Source organism: Xiphophorus hellerii, chromosome 6, assembly GCF_003331165.1.
Source record: "Xiphophorus hellerii strain 12219 chromosome 6, Xiphophorus_hellerii-4.1, whole genome shotgun sequence".
Lineage (NCBI taxonomy): Eukaryota > Metazoa > Chordata > Actinopteri > Cyprinodontiformes > Poeciliidae > Xiphophorus > Xiphophorus hellerii.
This window is the reverse complement of record NC_045677.1, coordinates 26,549,368-26,566,260: the sequence shown is the minus strand read 5'-3', so window position 1 is coordinate 26,566,260 and position 16,893 is coordinate 26,549,368.

The following is a 16,893-nucleotide window of genomic DNA, read 5'->3' as shown; positions in this document are numbered from 1 at the left end:
GTTCTTCTCCAAAGGTATGGTTTGCGACGCAGCAGGCAGGTGACGAGGATTATACAGCCGCTGGCAGAGGTAAATAATGCGGCCACTCTGCCGGCCGCCGTAGCGGTTGCCTTGGAAACAGAGAGCAGAGAGTGGCCCTAATTTTGTGTTGGACTCCCTGAGACAGATGAGCTGTTTGGCGTGTCGAGGGAGGTTGTTCTGCGTTTGTGTTGGAGGAACAGACACAGGATCCGCCATTATGCTGCTGCTGAAGTTGCTTTCGCTGAAATGTTTCAGCATGAATATCTGGAGAGCCTGAGAAAAAGATAAATATGTGACCAAATTTATTTTGAAAAATAAAACTAAATTGGTGAACAACACTACAAAAAGACAAAATCTCACCAGGTATTTTAGTATAGTTTCTCTTAATACACTTTAAATATGACAAAACTTTTACAAGTAGCAAAATGTAGGAGCTTCTTTTAAGTCAATAATACCTTAATTTTAATGAAATAGAACCATTTCCACTGGCGGATTGTTTCACCTATAAAATGGGAAAATGTCATGTAATAAGTGGAATAATCCACCAGTGGAACTAGTACTTTTTCATCAGTATTAATGAATTATTGTCTTAATACAAGCTCCTGTGGACACGTTGCATGTTATTGTTTACAACCTGAAATTTTCCGTATGAGAGAAGAAGGTATTATTAGTTTAGTGCGCTGTGCTGCAGCAGAGCGCGAAATAACACAGAAAAACTGTTGGGGAACAATTCAAAACCACTTACTCTTCCTTTTTCTCGCTCTCTGAGTCGCCTACATGCACACAGACCCGTTTCCATAGCAACTGACTGGCAACAGCTCCACTATATTTATCAGGATTCAATATGTAAACATTTCCCACACAAAGAACAGAACATTCAGTCTGTTACAGTTTTATGTTTTCAGGCTTGATGTTCATTTTGAGATTATTAAGTGATCGCTGTGGTAGATTAGCTGCCGCTGCTATTAGCCAAGCTAACACAGTGGTGGTTGATTTGCTAATTTAAACTCCTGCTCTACTGATGATCTGTCAGAGCTGATGCTTAGTTGCTCTTTTTTTGTTGTTTTTTTAACTGGACCGAAACACACAGAAATCCACAGCACATCTACATGCTACGGTTGCCATAGTCAAGCTAGCAAAACTGACATTCTTCCCTCTTCATCATTATTTTTCTTAATTAAAACTTTGTTCTGAACTTGTTTTGTAGTTGACAAAGTATTGACAATCATATGTGCCTTTTTCCTTTATATATCACACATACACTTAAGGTTTAGCGGGTTATATTGACAACTTAATAGCTAAAACCAAAGCAAGTCAACGTTAGCAAGTTTGTTGCCCTTCGCGTGACGTTGGGTTGTTTACTTGTATTATTTCAAGTATACAACGATATTTGCAGTAGAAAATAGACCAAAAATACTTTGTAAAATTTTGTCTTTTTGCAGTGAAATTATCTGGATATTCTATTTGTGGATGATATGCTCCACCGTAGGACTCATGTTTTAAAACCCATACAGAGATTGCACCAGTTGACTCTTGAGATGTTTGTACACCTGCTGAAACTAAAATAATTAACTGCAGGTGGGATTAGATTAGAGGAGGCTCCTGTAAATCAAACCAAATAGGGTTCATAATGATATTAACATGATATTGAGTTTTCAGGGTTGACAGGAGACCCATTTTTCTTGGTTTAAAGACTCTGATCACTGTGGAATATTCGTTTTTGAGATAATTATGATGTTTGGAGCTTAGAAAGGTTTACATATTTCTCAGTGTGTCATTATACAACTTGGTCTTAAAGTTTAATGTGAAAAAATGTTTTTATGTCATTTCATTAAAAGAAAAAACACAAAATCTCACAAAGTCTAGTTTCTACTACAAATATCTTTGTATACTTGAACAAGTAAGACATTGGTGGTTGTTTTAAGTTAATAATTCCTTAATATTAATGAAAAGGCAGATTATTTCACTAATAACATGGGAAGAATGTCTTGTTATGAATAAAATAATGGAACTAGTACTTTTTTCCATCAATATTAAGAAATTATTAACTTAAAACAACTTCCTATACCTTATTTGTAAGATAGTTTTGTCTTATTTCAGTATGAAATTAAACCAAAAATACTTAAGATTCTGTTTTTGCAGTGTAATGTGCAGGTTGTCCTAATATATATCAAACATCATTTATTTGCTCTTTTTGTCTCTTCCACAGCTATAAAATCAGACCTTTGTTATGTCAAGTTGTAGGTGGAGTCTGAACAGTCGATCAAGCTTCGCCGATGACAGCTGGACAACAGCAAATATTTCAGCGACATTAATAAAATCTTTCATTTTCAGCCTCTGCTCCACAGTTTGATATTACTGTCTCTCATTCAGCGCGCCTCGCTCCGTCCCTGTCATCCGCTGGGCAATAAATCAATAGCGTATCATTGAAGGAGACGTCTGTGGGAATGGGAGGAAGCGAGACCTCGGGGAGGAGCGAGGCCGGACTTTAAGATGCTCAGATGAAGTGTTTCAACGCTAAACTCTAAATCAGTTCAGGTCACAGAGAAGGAGCCATAAATGGCTCCCATAAGAGATAAGATAAACATTTTAATGTTGTCTCTGTGTTTGTGCAACAGCCAAATGTTCTGGAGAAAAATGTTTCAACTGCAGCACATATGTGGTTTGTTTTTCTGTTTACAAATCAGTTTGGGTTAAGGTCTGCAGAGATTTTACGGAGCTGAAGTTTGATCAGATTCTGCTGTGTGAGTCGGCGCCATACAGCAGGGCAGAGGCATTGTTATAGCTAGAAGGACAAAAAAGAGGAGTAAATGTCAGCCAAATATTTTATTTCTTTTAATAATCAGAAGTTTTCTAGGAAAAATTGTGAAATTTCTGAGTTTCAAAAGTTTAACATTTTCTAGAAAAAATACCTAAAAACATTTGATCAATTGCAGAAATTTTCTTAAAAAATGTTGAAATGTTTGAGTTTCAAAAGATGAAGATTTTCAAAATTGTTTTTTATTTTACATTAGCGAAAAATTTCCAAGGTTTTGAGTACATTTGTAATGGAAACACAGCTATTGAGAAAACCAAATGGAAAGGATCAGGGCATGTTTCACATTGGGAGCCAATATCCATAAATGCAGCTTTTTTAATCAGACTTAAGTTTTTTTGGCTAGAGAGTCTGTTTTAATCGGGGATGTTTGAATACATAGCTGAACTCTCATGCAGACCAAAAACAGTGAACTGGACTGCATAAAAACCTCAGTCTTGGTTCAGTTGAAGTGAATTCTATTTGAATGCTTATGTGAACGCCAAGCAGACCAGCGAAAGCTTCAAAAGCAGGAAGTGGACTACAGCACAGGGCATTTTGGGTGAAGTACAACCAAAGCAAACGCGCTACTCTAGTGTGAAAGACAAAAGAGAACTCCTACAACCACTAAAGTCTCCATTTTTGTTTACATTTTGTGAAGGAAGTTGCTCTCAGCGTGTTCTTCATAGGATTTCATGTTGTTTCCTTCAGTGGTTCTTGGTGCAGCGCCACCACAAGTATTTCAAAGGGTTTGCAGTGTGAAAGAAAACCATAGCAGTTGGAAATGTAACAAATGTTGCCACTTCGGTTCCCGATCAAGCCGAGTCTACCAGACTACACCCTAAAATTACTCCAAGAATGAATCAACAGTCTCACTGGAGGTAACCAGAAGTCAACAAGTAAACCTCTGAATGGTTTAAAACAAACTAAAGGAAGGTTTTGAAGTGACCCAATTCAAGTCCGGACTGGAATTTGATACAGAAGTTGCGGCAGGGTTCGATTCCTTCCCAGCAACCATGAAAGACTTGCTATCGGTTTTACACAAATCCTTTCTGGCAGTTGTTTCTGCCAAATGTGACACAAGCATTAATTAGGTTTACGACGCAGCTGTACTTTTTCACAGAGGTGGTCCGGTTGGTTTGGAAATTTAATTTTCGGAAATTAAATTGTGTTCGATCTTAGAACTTTAAATCAAAGAATCAGAATAATGCTTCAGCATCCATAATGATCAATGAGTCTTTGTAGCTCCGACCAGTGCCTCCCTGTATATTTCATCCCTTTGGCAGAAGGTGGGCCTCATTCATAATGTATTGTGCATATAAAACACAACAGACTTCATCAAATTTCAGACTGTAAACCGTCTGGCTTCAGTCCCAACAGCAGCGCCCAGGGCATCCTAAAACGCAGACACACACACACACACAAGTAAACCTAAACACTTCCTGTTCAAACATTGATCTGCAGTCTTTTGTTTTCAATTTAGTCACACCTACAGTCACTAAAAATGGGCTTTAATTAATGCTAATCTACAAGTCTTTGCTGTTTGTCTTTTATTGCTGTTAGATATTAGATCTCTGTATTTTTAGTTGCTTTTCCCCCCCTGCCTGTCTCTAAATTGTTTGTCTATACATGTAGTTTAATTTTGATAGTATTTAACTTTGGTAAATACTGTTTCTGTTTGTATTCTAAATATCTATAAACCTGTACCAAAGATCATCTTCAGCCTGCTTGTATAATATTTAGGTATAGCTCTCTGAACGCGAAACAGACCGAAGATCGTTAAATAAGGAGATGCGATCGAGAGCCTAAGGAATTCTGGGTAAATATAATCAAAGCAAACAAGCTAGTTGGGCGCTTGCAGGAGTAATGTCTCGTTGTCCTTTACCAAAGAAAAAGCTAAAATCTGACGATGCTCCATTTTTGTTGCAGCGCCATTTAACCGTTGTTAAATGTCCTCCCCTCATTTTGCACTACGTTACCCATGATGCACCTGTTTGTTTTGTATTTCCACTCGCTCGTAGCTTAGCGAGTTACTTTCTGTCCTTTGTGTGGCTCAGTGCCCTGAAACAGCTTCAACGTAGCAGAAAATGGCTTCCGCCGCTCTTATAATGTAAGTATAGTTTTTTTTCTGCTTGAAATTTGTTTACTTTAGTTATTAGTTTAGTTGGCAAAATTGTCTCCTGTTTTATCTGACTGCTGGTAACTGCATGGGGTGTCTTGGTGTGTCGTTTTGATGGTTCTCTGCATCGAAAGAAAACTGTTTAGGTGTTTTGAGTATTTTGGCTTACTGGAGACTCTATTTAGGTTTTAAATTTTACCCTAATGTTTGCCCGTGATGTAGGTAATGCGCCAGTTAGACGCTATGAAGCTTACCGGAAATTACGTGCTCTGTAAACAACCATTCGCCACCGCTAAGAGAGAAGTACCGATCCGAACCCGATGGCGGTTAATATTTATTCAGTATTTAGAGGTGTAGCCAACACGTCTTCTTTCATTTCCTCCGCTGCCATTGCTAAAACTATATGGGACGGTTCCACTCCGGAAATGAAGGGAAGCTTTGTCCTATATTATCTGCTGTCTCCCGTTTTTATTTTCTTTTGAGGTCTGTGATATTTTCAACTTTAGGAAGAAAGTTCACTCTCAGAATGGATTTGAACTTATCTCTTCTACTTAAGCAAAGCTCATAGTTAGTCATAAACTCTGTAGCTTTCTATGTCCTTCTAAATCTGGTCCTTAGTTGCATCTTTTGGGGTCTGCTACTGCCTCTAGTGGTGTGGGGGTAGTAACACAACTAACATAAATACATCATTAAATCAGGACATCATAAAATCTTTATGGCACAGTAAAACATGAATTTCTTTAATAAAACACTTTCTTCATTTGCTCAAGGATGTAGAGCTAATTTGTATCTTTTGTGTTTCTAATATATAAAAATGTTTAGTGTTTAACTGATAAATTTTCAGAATGTGCACATTTTTTTTCCGATTAATCGTCAGAATGTTCGATTGTTTTTGTTTTATCCCAAAAACTGTGAAATTAGAACCTTATCTTGTTTTGTTTTTAATCTGCCATAAAAAAACATTCCAACATGTTGTTAATGTGACATTGTTGCGGTGAAATCACGTTTGAATGTTGTTAATGTGCGTTACAAGCCATAACTGTGGAGAAGAAACCACTCAGAGGAGCAATTTAAACACAAACTGAGTTGTGTCATACCACCACAGCACAGACGAGCGCTCACCTTGCCTACAGCAGATTTTCTATTTAATCAGCATTGCTAGGCAACCATTGTTCAAGCTGCAAGGACACCTGTTACATAGAAATATTTCTTTATAAACTGTAAATCAGACCGAGAGAACAGTGAGTCTGAGGAAAGTCATCTCGTTATGAAGTTTAATTTCTCTACTGGGAATTTAAAAATCTGCTCGGGAGTCGTTTCCAGTCCATAAATCAAATCCTGACGAGGCTGACGCATAAAACGGCGAAGCCTGTTCGGCACCTGTTGGAGCCGAAGCCACGATTTCAGGAGTTAATGGAGGAATTTGCAGTTTCAGCTCCAGATGAATGAGTTCTGCAGAGAGTTCTGCTGAGTTGACACAGTTCAGGGTTTGATGTCCTTGTGGTTTCGTTTTGATGTAAAGCTGACCTGTTTCACATGATGCAAAAGGTCATAGATTGGTGTGTCAGCGTGCGGATGGATTCCCTAAACTCCAAGAATGACAGAAAAAGCAGCTGCCTTCATTCATTTGACTAAAATTTACACAAACTATTGATTGGCCTGTAAACTGTCGTCTGGTCTGAGCGAGTAATCAATGCGCTGCAGTGACAGTGTCTCTGCTGAGAGACTCACTACTTTCTGAATGAGTCATTCTGCCGTTTTTTTCAGCAGAAGAGATGACACCACAGAGCATCAGCTGCGTTTCTGTTTCTACATCAGCGGGCTTTGACTGGGCGGATGGACGGGTTCATAGTGAAAGTGGTTAGAGGCTAAATATCAGCCGATATAATGATTCGCTCTCAGTGTTTGGGGCTATTACAGCTTCCTGAAAAATGTGCGTTCTGCTCCAGAATTGTCCATCCATCCATCGGTTTGCAGAGCTGCAGCCTGGTAGATGAGGATACCATTAAAATGTTTATTTCTGTAACTCTTTGTGAGTTACACGGCACACAAATGTTGATTGTAACATTTGTGTAACGTTTGTGTAAAACTCAAACTCCAACAGTTTGAGTTTTATAACTAGTCATAAGCGAAGAAAAAACATGTTCTAACATCATATTTTCACCGTGTTATTCATTTATGAATAGCACAGTTTCAAACTAAATATTTATTTTGCAAGCTAGGTAGTTAGCAAGCTAACTGTTTAATTTGCAGCTAAATACTTGCCTTCAAACTAAATACCAAGCATACTATGTAGTTACCTAAATAGTTAGCTGAGTGTTTAGCTTCAAATTAAATATTTAGATAATATTCAAATTGACTTGCTAAGAAATGGAGGTAGACTACCAAAATAAAAGCTGCATTTTGCAAACCTCTTTATAAACTCTTTTAGCTAGCTCAGAACTAACTAAAAAGTGCAGAGCTAAATATTTAGCTTGCTCACATATTTAGTTTCAAACAATATTTGTCTTGCTAGCTAAATATTTAGTTTGAAACTGACATTTATTACAGTTCTCAGCTTATGGTTTCTTAAATATCTCTGGCTTTTTATGTTTTTATATTTTAAGATCTTGTTGCCAAAGATGTATCATCTTGTCTGTTTCCACTATTTTAACATTCATCCATCTGTTATTTTAAGTCTCTACAAAGGACAGAACATTACATTTTCTCTTAAAGGTTTAATCCTTTTTTTGTGAAAGACTATTTGTCTCTGTTTAATCACAATTTCAGGTTGTAATTTGCAAATTACCATCAGCTAAAAGAGCAAATCAGCTGCTTTAATTGAAGGGAAAATAAAGCAAATACTGAATTTGATTCCAGGGTTTTGTTGAAAAAATTACTGCAGATGTGCATGAACAACTTGCGTCATGTTTTTAATGTAAACATATATACAATATAGTACATATTTTAAAAAATATTAGTATCTTTCAATGTGCAAAAGCTATGCTCAGCTATTTTTTTGGCAAAGTTCTTGTCACATTTCAGACTTCTGGTGTCTTTCCAGCTGTATGTAGCAACCATAAAAAACTGCAAAGCCCTAAATCCTATAATCCTTTTTTAATAGTAGTTATAAACAAACCCAATCTTCAAGCAATCCTAATGGTAACTCCATACCGTAGATATCAAACCTACAAAAAAAGGGTTGGAAATCAAGCATTTTTCATGGTCCTCTTTTAACCCTGAAAGCTTTTAACACTCCAAAATATGCATTTCCTTCCCTCTTTTCACGACAAACCTGCCCTGTACTGTACTAAATTACTTGTTAAGACGGATCATGTTTTATTTCTTGGAGCTTGGCGGCTTTCTGAGTCCGGATCTCGTCTCGGGGCGGACAACAAATCGGCTCCTTCACGGCCCAGTGAACCATCGACTGGGTAACCAGCAGACAGGAAAGATGCATGGGGCTTTAAACCGTCGCTGGCCTCTGCACTCTTCCTCTGCGAACCGCGCGCTGCTCCCTGACTCTGGACGCTACACACAGAATAAAAATGAGGCGAGGCAGCTGGAAAATTGAACATGTTGTCAGGCTGCTCTCGGTGATTTAGGAACTGTGGGTTGGAGTCATTTGTTTTAGCTAATGTAAATACAGTGATGGTGGGGCTGGTGATGCACAACGCTCACTGGGGTTACTGGTAATGGGAGTGTTACACTGGGATATGCTGATTACTGCAGTGTAGCATTTTGACGTATACCCACATCAGTGTGGCAAATGGTGCCATTTTGGTTGATGGCGCCAGTTAAATTTGGTTTTAACGGGGTTATAAGAACAGAAGCTGATGCACAGTCAGTGTTTTAAATGCTTTATATTTTCTACTTCTAATTAAAACTGATGTGAAATAACTATGTAGAGTAACCAGATGCATATTAAATCATTATGCACCACTTTATTTCTAGGCCTGTTGTAATAAGTAATAAATAAATTAATCAATTAATTGCATTAATAATTTCCATTTGGATTATTTATTGTTTTCTCTTTTCTCTTTGTGTTTCTACCAAAAACTGGATGATAAAAGTCTTCAGTCTGGGGCTTTGGTCTCAACTAGCCCTACTATTTGTTTATTTTGGATTTAAAATGTCTTCCAGTTCCAGTGGAAGACATTTTAAAATGTACATTGGAATTTGAAGTCTATATATCTTTGAAATGTGTTCTTGCATTATTATACCATTATCAATATATGACTTGAAAATAGGCCAATTTATTAGCTTTTGGTTTATGTTATAACTAGGCTTGTTATGATAACAAATAAATTGTCCCAGAAATTATTGCAGTAAACAATAAAACTGTTTTGAGCACATTTTCAAGTATTACAGTGGTAATGGCAAGATCAATAAAGTTGTTTTTTTTATTATTGAGCGAGTAAAATAAAAAATAAACACTAGCGAAAGATCACAAGTGTATTTACTGCTAAATACCATTCAAACTTATGAAATCTCCTTGTTTCTTCTTCAGTTTACTATAAACATGCCCATTAAATGCAAAACCCACAAACACATTTGTGTCACTTTCACAATTACTTCTTAATCCTCTCAGTTTATAAAAAAAATACTTCTCAGGATCTCAAACAATAAGTTTTCAAGTGAAGGTGTAAAAAAAAAAAAAGTCTTCCTCTTCTTTGTTGCTCTTTTCCTCCGCTCCCGTGCCATTGCAAATGAAAAAGCAGATTATGTTAATACAATGGTTGGCACGTAAGCAGCTTAGCTAGCATCCAATCTTTGATCCACATTATCAGACACAAGAAATCCCACAAAGAAGGCTGCGTGTTCACATGCTGCCAGCCTGCTCTGATGTTACACGTATGCTGTTCGGCTTTCTGCTACCGACACAATGGCTTCAACGAACCTCCCGCTTCTTATACCGAATCACAGCTCGTCTTTATACGACTACATATTCATTTTGCCTTTATCTGGGCCGTATAGGAGGCGTAAAAGAGAAGAAAAAAGATCAGAACAAATTTGTTTTAAACTGTTAAATTGCCAGAATGTTATTGTTTACATCCAGAAATTTTGCGCATGAACATTTTGCCTGTTTTTTTTTTGTTTTTTTTAAATCTTTGATATGACTTTCTACTGCTTCTGGAAAACAGCCAAAGTGCTTAAAGTTACTATTTTTTGGTGTCTTGAAAATGACCTGTGGGCAGAAACGTCCGGATTGTACAAATGAGCAGCACTGCGCCGTTACCTAGCAACCCCAGCAAAGCCCAGCCCGTTACCTAGCAACCTAATCAGAGCTCCAGCATGTTGGTCGACTTGGGTCATAACTAGTTACATTTACTCAATTACATTTACTCGAAAAACTTTTGGAAAACAATTACTTTTAGGAGTAGCTTTACTAAGCTGTACTGTTTACTTTTACTTAAGTAATTTTATTATGAAGTATTGCTACTCTTACTTGAGTAAAATTTCTGGGTTCTCTACCGTCTGTGAGTAAATTCACTGAATAAAGAACAAATATGTTTTAACGCGCAACGCCGGAAGTCAGAAATATGACTTTTATTTGTCATCCATAGTCGAGCTGCAGTGATAGAACAATGTTAATTAAATGAAAACTGGAGATGTAGGTGTTATTAATTTAGTGCAGTGTGCCATAGGCAGGGTAATAATAATGCAGAAAAAACATTGACAAAAACTCAAAGAACTCGAAGCTGAAGAACTTGAGTTCTTCAGCTGCCCATTGTTATAGAAACCAACAACAACTGCAACAATATATCAGGATTCAAAACATAAAAACACTTGGACATTTCCCACACGAAGAACAGAACATTCATTGGATTACCGTTTTATGTTTTCAGGTTTAATGTTTATTTTGTGATTATTAATGCCATTATTAATAAGAGATTGCTGTGGTAGAGTGACTATTTATATGGTAGATAATAAATTGGCAAATTTGAACATCTGCTCTACTGATAGTCTATGAGAGTTGGTGTGTAGGTTTCCCATTTTTTAACTGGACCAAAACGGACCGAATTCTGCAGCACATCTACATGTTAAGGTTGTCAAAGTCAAGCTAGCATAGCTAACCTACTTCCTTCTCCCTCGCTATTTTTTTTTATTAAAACTTTTTTCCTGATCTCAAGTAGTTGTTGTAGTGTTTACAATTAGTAGCAAGGCACTGCATTCCTCTTTCTTTTATATATCACGCAAAGATTTAAGATTTAGCGCATTATGTTGACAATAGCTAAAACCAATGGTAGTCTTTGTCAGCTAGCAGCCTTCCAGCAGGGATATGGGGAGCAAGACGTCATACTGCAATGTGTCTATAAGTTCAAGGATTTTATTGCAGTAATGGTTTCCCATAATTACTTATAGGTTTCCAGCTGTTCTAAAAAGCTATTTCTCCCATAAAATAAGCTACAATGAGAAGTATTGTTCTGGCCATGTGGAGTAGTTGACTCTTTTCAAACATTAAAGGAAAATAAATAACCCCTCCATAGTAGCAGTGAACGCTCTGTTTGAACATTTAATAAAACTGACAATTGGCCAGGACTTGACCTCCGGTAATAATTAACCGCTCGGGTTCTCGGGAGTCAACGGACGCGACCTCGCCGCTCTATGACCTCCTGTAGCAGTTCTGCTGAAAAATCCTGGGACCAATTGCAGCAAGTTCAGTAAAAGTCTTATCTAACAAACACAGACGCTCTTTCTCTCACACTTTGCGCTATCTTAAAAGTTTCAGCATGACATATCTCCGTCACATACACTCCCTTACATTCCAGTTTGCAAACACAATCCTCAACGTATCGCTGCGTCTGTTATTTCAGGTTTCTTCTAATGAAAGATCTGTCAAACATAAAGGCTGCATCACCTCATAACGCTCTGACTTTCTTTAATTTTCTTTAAAAATGGGCCTAACCTTCAGATGCTGGCCTGACCCATTGCGAAACTTCAAACCAAAGCAAGGTCTTAAATTTAACCCAAATGTTTGTTGGCACAACATGATCACCACAGTCTGGTTGCTCCCTGCCTCTCACTCCGGTTCACTGACCACACTTTCTGTGACCTTTGGGTCATGACGCTCTCACGTTTCCACCCTCTCCCAAGTGCCAAGTTAGATACATCTTGGTTAGTGTGTTACTAATTGGTTAAATCTGCCACTTACTGTTGAGTTGTATTAGGCACAGTTGTTTTGCAATTTTAACTTTAAGAGGACATTTTACACGTTTCTTATATATATAACGTGTAAGTATATACAGTATATACTTCAATTTGTGTTTCTACTGCTTCTGAAAACAGCCAAAGCGTTTAAAGTTACTATTTTTTGGTGTCTTGAAAATGACCCATGTCAGAAACTTCCGGAATGTACAAATGAGCAGGTACCGTTACCTAGCAACCCCAGCAAAGCCCAGCCCATTACCTAGAAACCCAATCAGAGCTCCAGCATGTTTGGTCAGCTGGTTTTTTGCTGATTTTACTCAAACTTGGGTAGTAAGGAGTTACATTTACTTAGGTAAATGTACTTTTAGGAGTAGTTTTACTGCGCTGTACTTTTTCTTTTACTTAAGTAATTTTGTTATAAAGTATCGCTAGTCTTGAGTAAAATTTCTGGATTCTGTACCCGCTGAGTTAATAAACTGAATGAAGAACAAACGTGTTTTAACCAAAAGTTTGTTTAAAATTAAAAAAGTTCTTTTGTTGAAAGAAACTGAAATGTCTTTTGCCTGGTTTTGTTTTTTATTACTTACATGAATTATATTTTGTCCTTAAAATTCCCACATTTTCACGTAACTTTATAATTTGGTCTGACTATATTATTGACCAGTTACTCAGTACTTGAATCGACTTTTTACCAAATACTTTTTTACTCTTCAGTAATTTCCTGGATGGCTACTTTTTACTTTTACTTAATTAAAAATATGTTAAAATACTGCTGCTCTCACTTGAGTGCAATTTTTGTGTACTCTGCCCTGCACTGGTTTTGCTGTACAATGGCTGCTGGAAAAGACAAGTCTTTTGTTGAGTTACCATCCAGAAACAATGCAGATTCTTCACTTTTGCATGAATGGGAGAGGACAAAAAATTTATTTTTCTAAAATAGATTTACTGCTTAATTATAGCTCCATTTAGAAAATACTACATAAATATGTTGATATATTTACCTGATATTCTCTAAAAGAGAACGAAATGGTGTTTGAAATGAACAAATCTCAGTTTACTCTGTACAAAGTACGGAGTGAACTAATTTAAAATGCACTACTAAGAGTCTGTTTTGGTTTATAACATACAATATATGCATTTTTTGAACACACTTTAAGACTGATGTTTGTGAATCTGTAGTGATATAACTCCACCCGGATTCATCCTCCTCCTCCTCACAGACATGGATTCTGTTGGACGTTTCAGTTTTCCATTTTTTGACGAGCAGCTCTTTATATCACTTGACAAAGTAGTGGATTGCCTGGAAGTGTCAGATTCTGGCAGCAGCACCGAGAGCCTCCCCACGGTGGTTTCTCGGTGCCAAGCGAGGCTGAACCGCTGACGACTGTGCCAACGCAAGAGCATGGAAGTGGAAAATGCTGAACAGTTGTCCCCAAAATTAAGCGAAGCAAACATCGCTCTGGGCAAACATGAAGAACACAAGTGGATGACAGACAAGTTGTAAATCCAGCTCTTTGAAAAGATCATTTAAAATAACTTACACTGTGTTAAAACAATACAACCTAAACAAAGGAACACTTTTGAGCTGAAAAACAAATGGTTTTATTTGTAGCTTTTGGGCCAAAATACACTTAAGACCGTGTATAATTATTATTTTATTTTATAACTACTGATTTTGTTTTGGTGTCGATATATTTTAAAACCTTATTTACACATGTGAAAGATGATTCATCAGTCGTCTTTAGCTGAAAATGTCCTTAATATAATATAATAAAAATATCCTTCCCTTTTTCAAGCTGCAGGTGGGGGTTTAACAGACTAAATAGAAAAATCCTTTATTGTCCTACAATGGGGACATTTCAGTGCAACAGCAGCAAAGTGACAGGCAATCAAAGCAAAAAGAATCACACAAAGAATATAAAATATGTAAAAACAAAGTAAGGAATAAAAAGGCTGCACAGTAAGGGGAAGATTTCAACATGTAGTGTACAGCAGTCCAAAGGAATGTGCTACTGAGTTGGTTAATTTAAAAACATACAAAATGTTCTTGTCTATTTGACCATAATAAAGACTGTTTACGTAACAATAAAAAATGTACTGGTCTGGGTTTGGTTAAAGTGAACTCTGGTGCGGTTTGAATGCAGATGAGCGGACCGGAGACTGCTCCAAAAGCAGGAAGTGGACTTACAGTGCAGGGCATTCTGGGTAAATACAATCAAAACACGGGAGTCGAACTCTAGCGGGAGAAATGGATCGTGGTCTTTTACCAATGACAAGCTAAACCGCTAAAATCTGACGCCACTCCATTTTTGTTTCTATTTTGTGAAGAACGAAGTTGCGCTCAATGTCTTTTTCAGAGGCTTTAGTGTCATTTGCTTCTGTGGTTCTTGGTGCAGCGCCCTCCGCAGGTGAGGAGGGGAACAGGTTTTCCAAAGGGTTTGGTTGTATTTTTCACAGTGCAGTGAGAACGAGAACCACAGCAGCCGAAAATGTAACAAATGTTACATTTTGGTCTCCAATCGAACTGAGTCTAAAGTGGGAAAATGGCATATTTGTGTCCATGTTCATCCTTCTATAACCACCGTGTTCCCATTCTCAGACTCCCAACATGATAGAGCAATGTTTGATGAAGGCCAAACCAACTCAAACTGTCTAAGTCCACTTCTCTCCAGTGGTTTCACCAGATCTCAGTCCAGTAGAAATCCTGTTGGATGTGCTAGAATGGGAGATTTGACTGCTGGTTGTGAAAATAAAAGTCAAAATGGTTCAAGATCTCTAAAGAATGGACTCTATGCCATAAGGGCTCAAGAAAAATGAAGGTAAAAGGGGTCCAACTCAGTGCTAGCAAGGTAAAGATGTTGCTTGTGATGATTTATAGCATATCTAATATACGTATTTATGACTTACATTGCTGCCTTTACCTTTTAAAATGCAGAACCTTGAAGAAATTAATCAGATTCAGTCAAACTGTTGCCTAATTCATCTGGTTGGACGTTGTGGGATCAACACTGACTCACTGTTGTGCCGCTGCTCAGACTTACTGAGTAATGAAGCTCGGCTCCTGCTCACAGGCACAAAAGGTACGACTTTCAGCCGTTTCTGACTCAGACGTGACTCACAACGAATGAGGATCGGCTTGACAGAAATCTGATTTTATACGGCAACCTTGAACATATCACAGAAAGTTCTGAACTGCTGTGAGTTTTATACTTTTATTGAAAGTAGGAGCCGAAGTTTCCCCAATTTGAGCTCATATTTATAACAGATTTTCACCTGAGCTCACAGGTCAAAAGGCTTGTACACAAATCATGGTAATAATTACCACATGTCACAGTGAGCAGCTGCATTTCAGTGGCAAACTGCGGTGCTTCTCCGTAAACGAGCCAGCAGTGTCCTTTATTGCTTCCATTTTATTATTTTTAGTACTTTGCAATAACATTTCAGTGGATGACCTTGTCAGCAATAAATCTTTAAATTATAACAGAGTAAAAGGTGTCTTATGGTTTTCGTTTTTCCTCTTTCTGTTCATGGTATTTGTGATTGTAAATCTTTTTAAGACTTCTTTTAAGCGGAAAATCTGTATTACACCTGAAAATTGCCGTTGCTCATTTGAAAATGTTAGTTTTTACAGTTTTATCTCTTTGCTTAAGTTTTTGAAAGGGACCCTATTCTGCAAATTTTACTTTTTGCATGTTTTTGTTCTTCCATTTTGGGTCTAAGCTGCTAACAAAAACACCCAGCCCTTTTTCGCCAATAAGTTAATGTTTTGTGGCGTCCGGAAATTGAGGCATTTCACTAACTTTCCAGTTGTTGAGTCACATTTGACAGGCACTGCGCCGTTGCCTAGCAACCCAGGCTGAGCATGTTTGGTCAGTTAGTTTTACCGCTTTATCCGCTGTACAATGGCTGCTGGAAAGGACGAGTGTTTTGTTGTTGACTTACCATCCAGAAACAACTTTCTGCATTCTTGCTGGTTGTGCAGAAGGCTCTACTCATGCTTTTCAGAGATCTACAGTTGTTTTATTGTACATTTCTTGGCAGCCATTTTCACGTGTGAGTGTAAACGTTGAACAGCTTATTTGGATTTAAAGTGAGAAGATTAAAACAACTAAACATGAATATGTTCTTTATAGGCAATATCCTATCCAACATTAAAACTGGAATGAGATTTCTTGTGATATTCAGATTTTTAACTTCAGGCGTTCCACTTGGTTTTATATTCAGACTTCAACATTTTTGGGATTAAATGTTAATTTTAATACCTTCATTTCCAATTATATGTTTTCAATTTAATTCAGTGTGCAATCTGCCAAATAATATACGTTTTTTTATATAGTTTTCTGTGAGCATTAATTTTGTTAAAAAATTTGACACTAGTTTCCTTATTAAATGCACCTATGCTAAACTAATATCTGCAATTACAAATTAGCTCGAGTCAGCTGTTGAGCTGGAGCGAAACAATCACAGCAAAGAGTGCTGAATGGATTTCAAAAGGTGGGAAAATGTGATTTTTCTCTAAGTACTCACAGACCATGTGGATGAGTCATCCCTGCGGTTTTGTTTTGAGGCAAACGTTTAAAATTCATAACATAAAGCGAACCTCATGTCATGTATTGTTTTCAGGCATATTAAAAAAAGACGTGGGCCAAGCTAGCAGCAGAACAGATCAAGCTTTACCCGCTGCTCTTTTTCTATCCTCTCCTTCATACTAGCAGTAATCATCACAGCCTGAATCCTGACAAACAAGGCGTTTTTCTGGCCAGTATGGATCATGTTGTTCCTTCATTTGGTCTTTTGAAGAGGTCAAGGCAGATGCAGACAGTGGCTC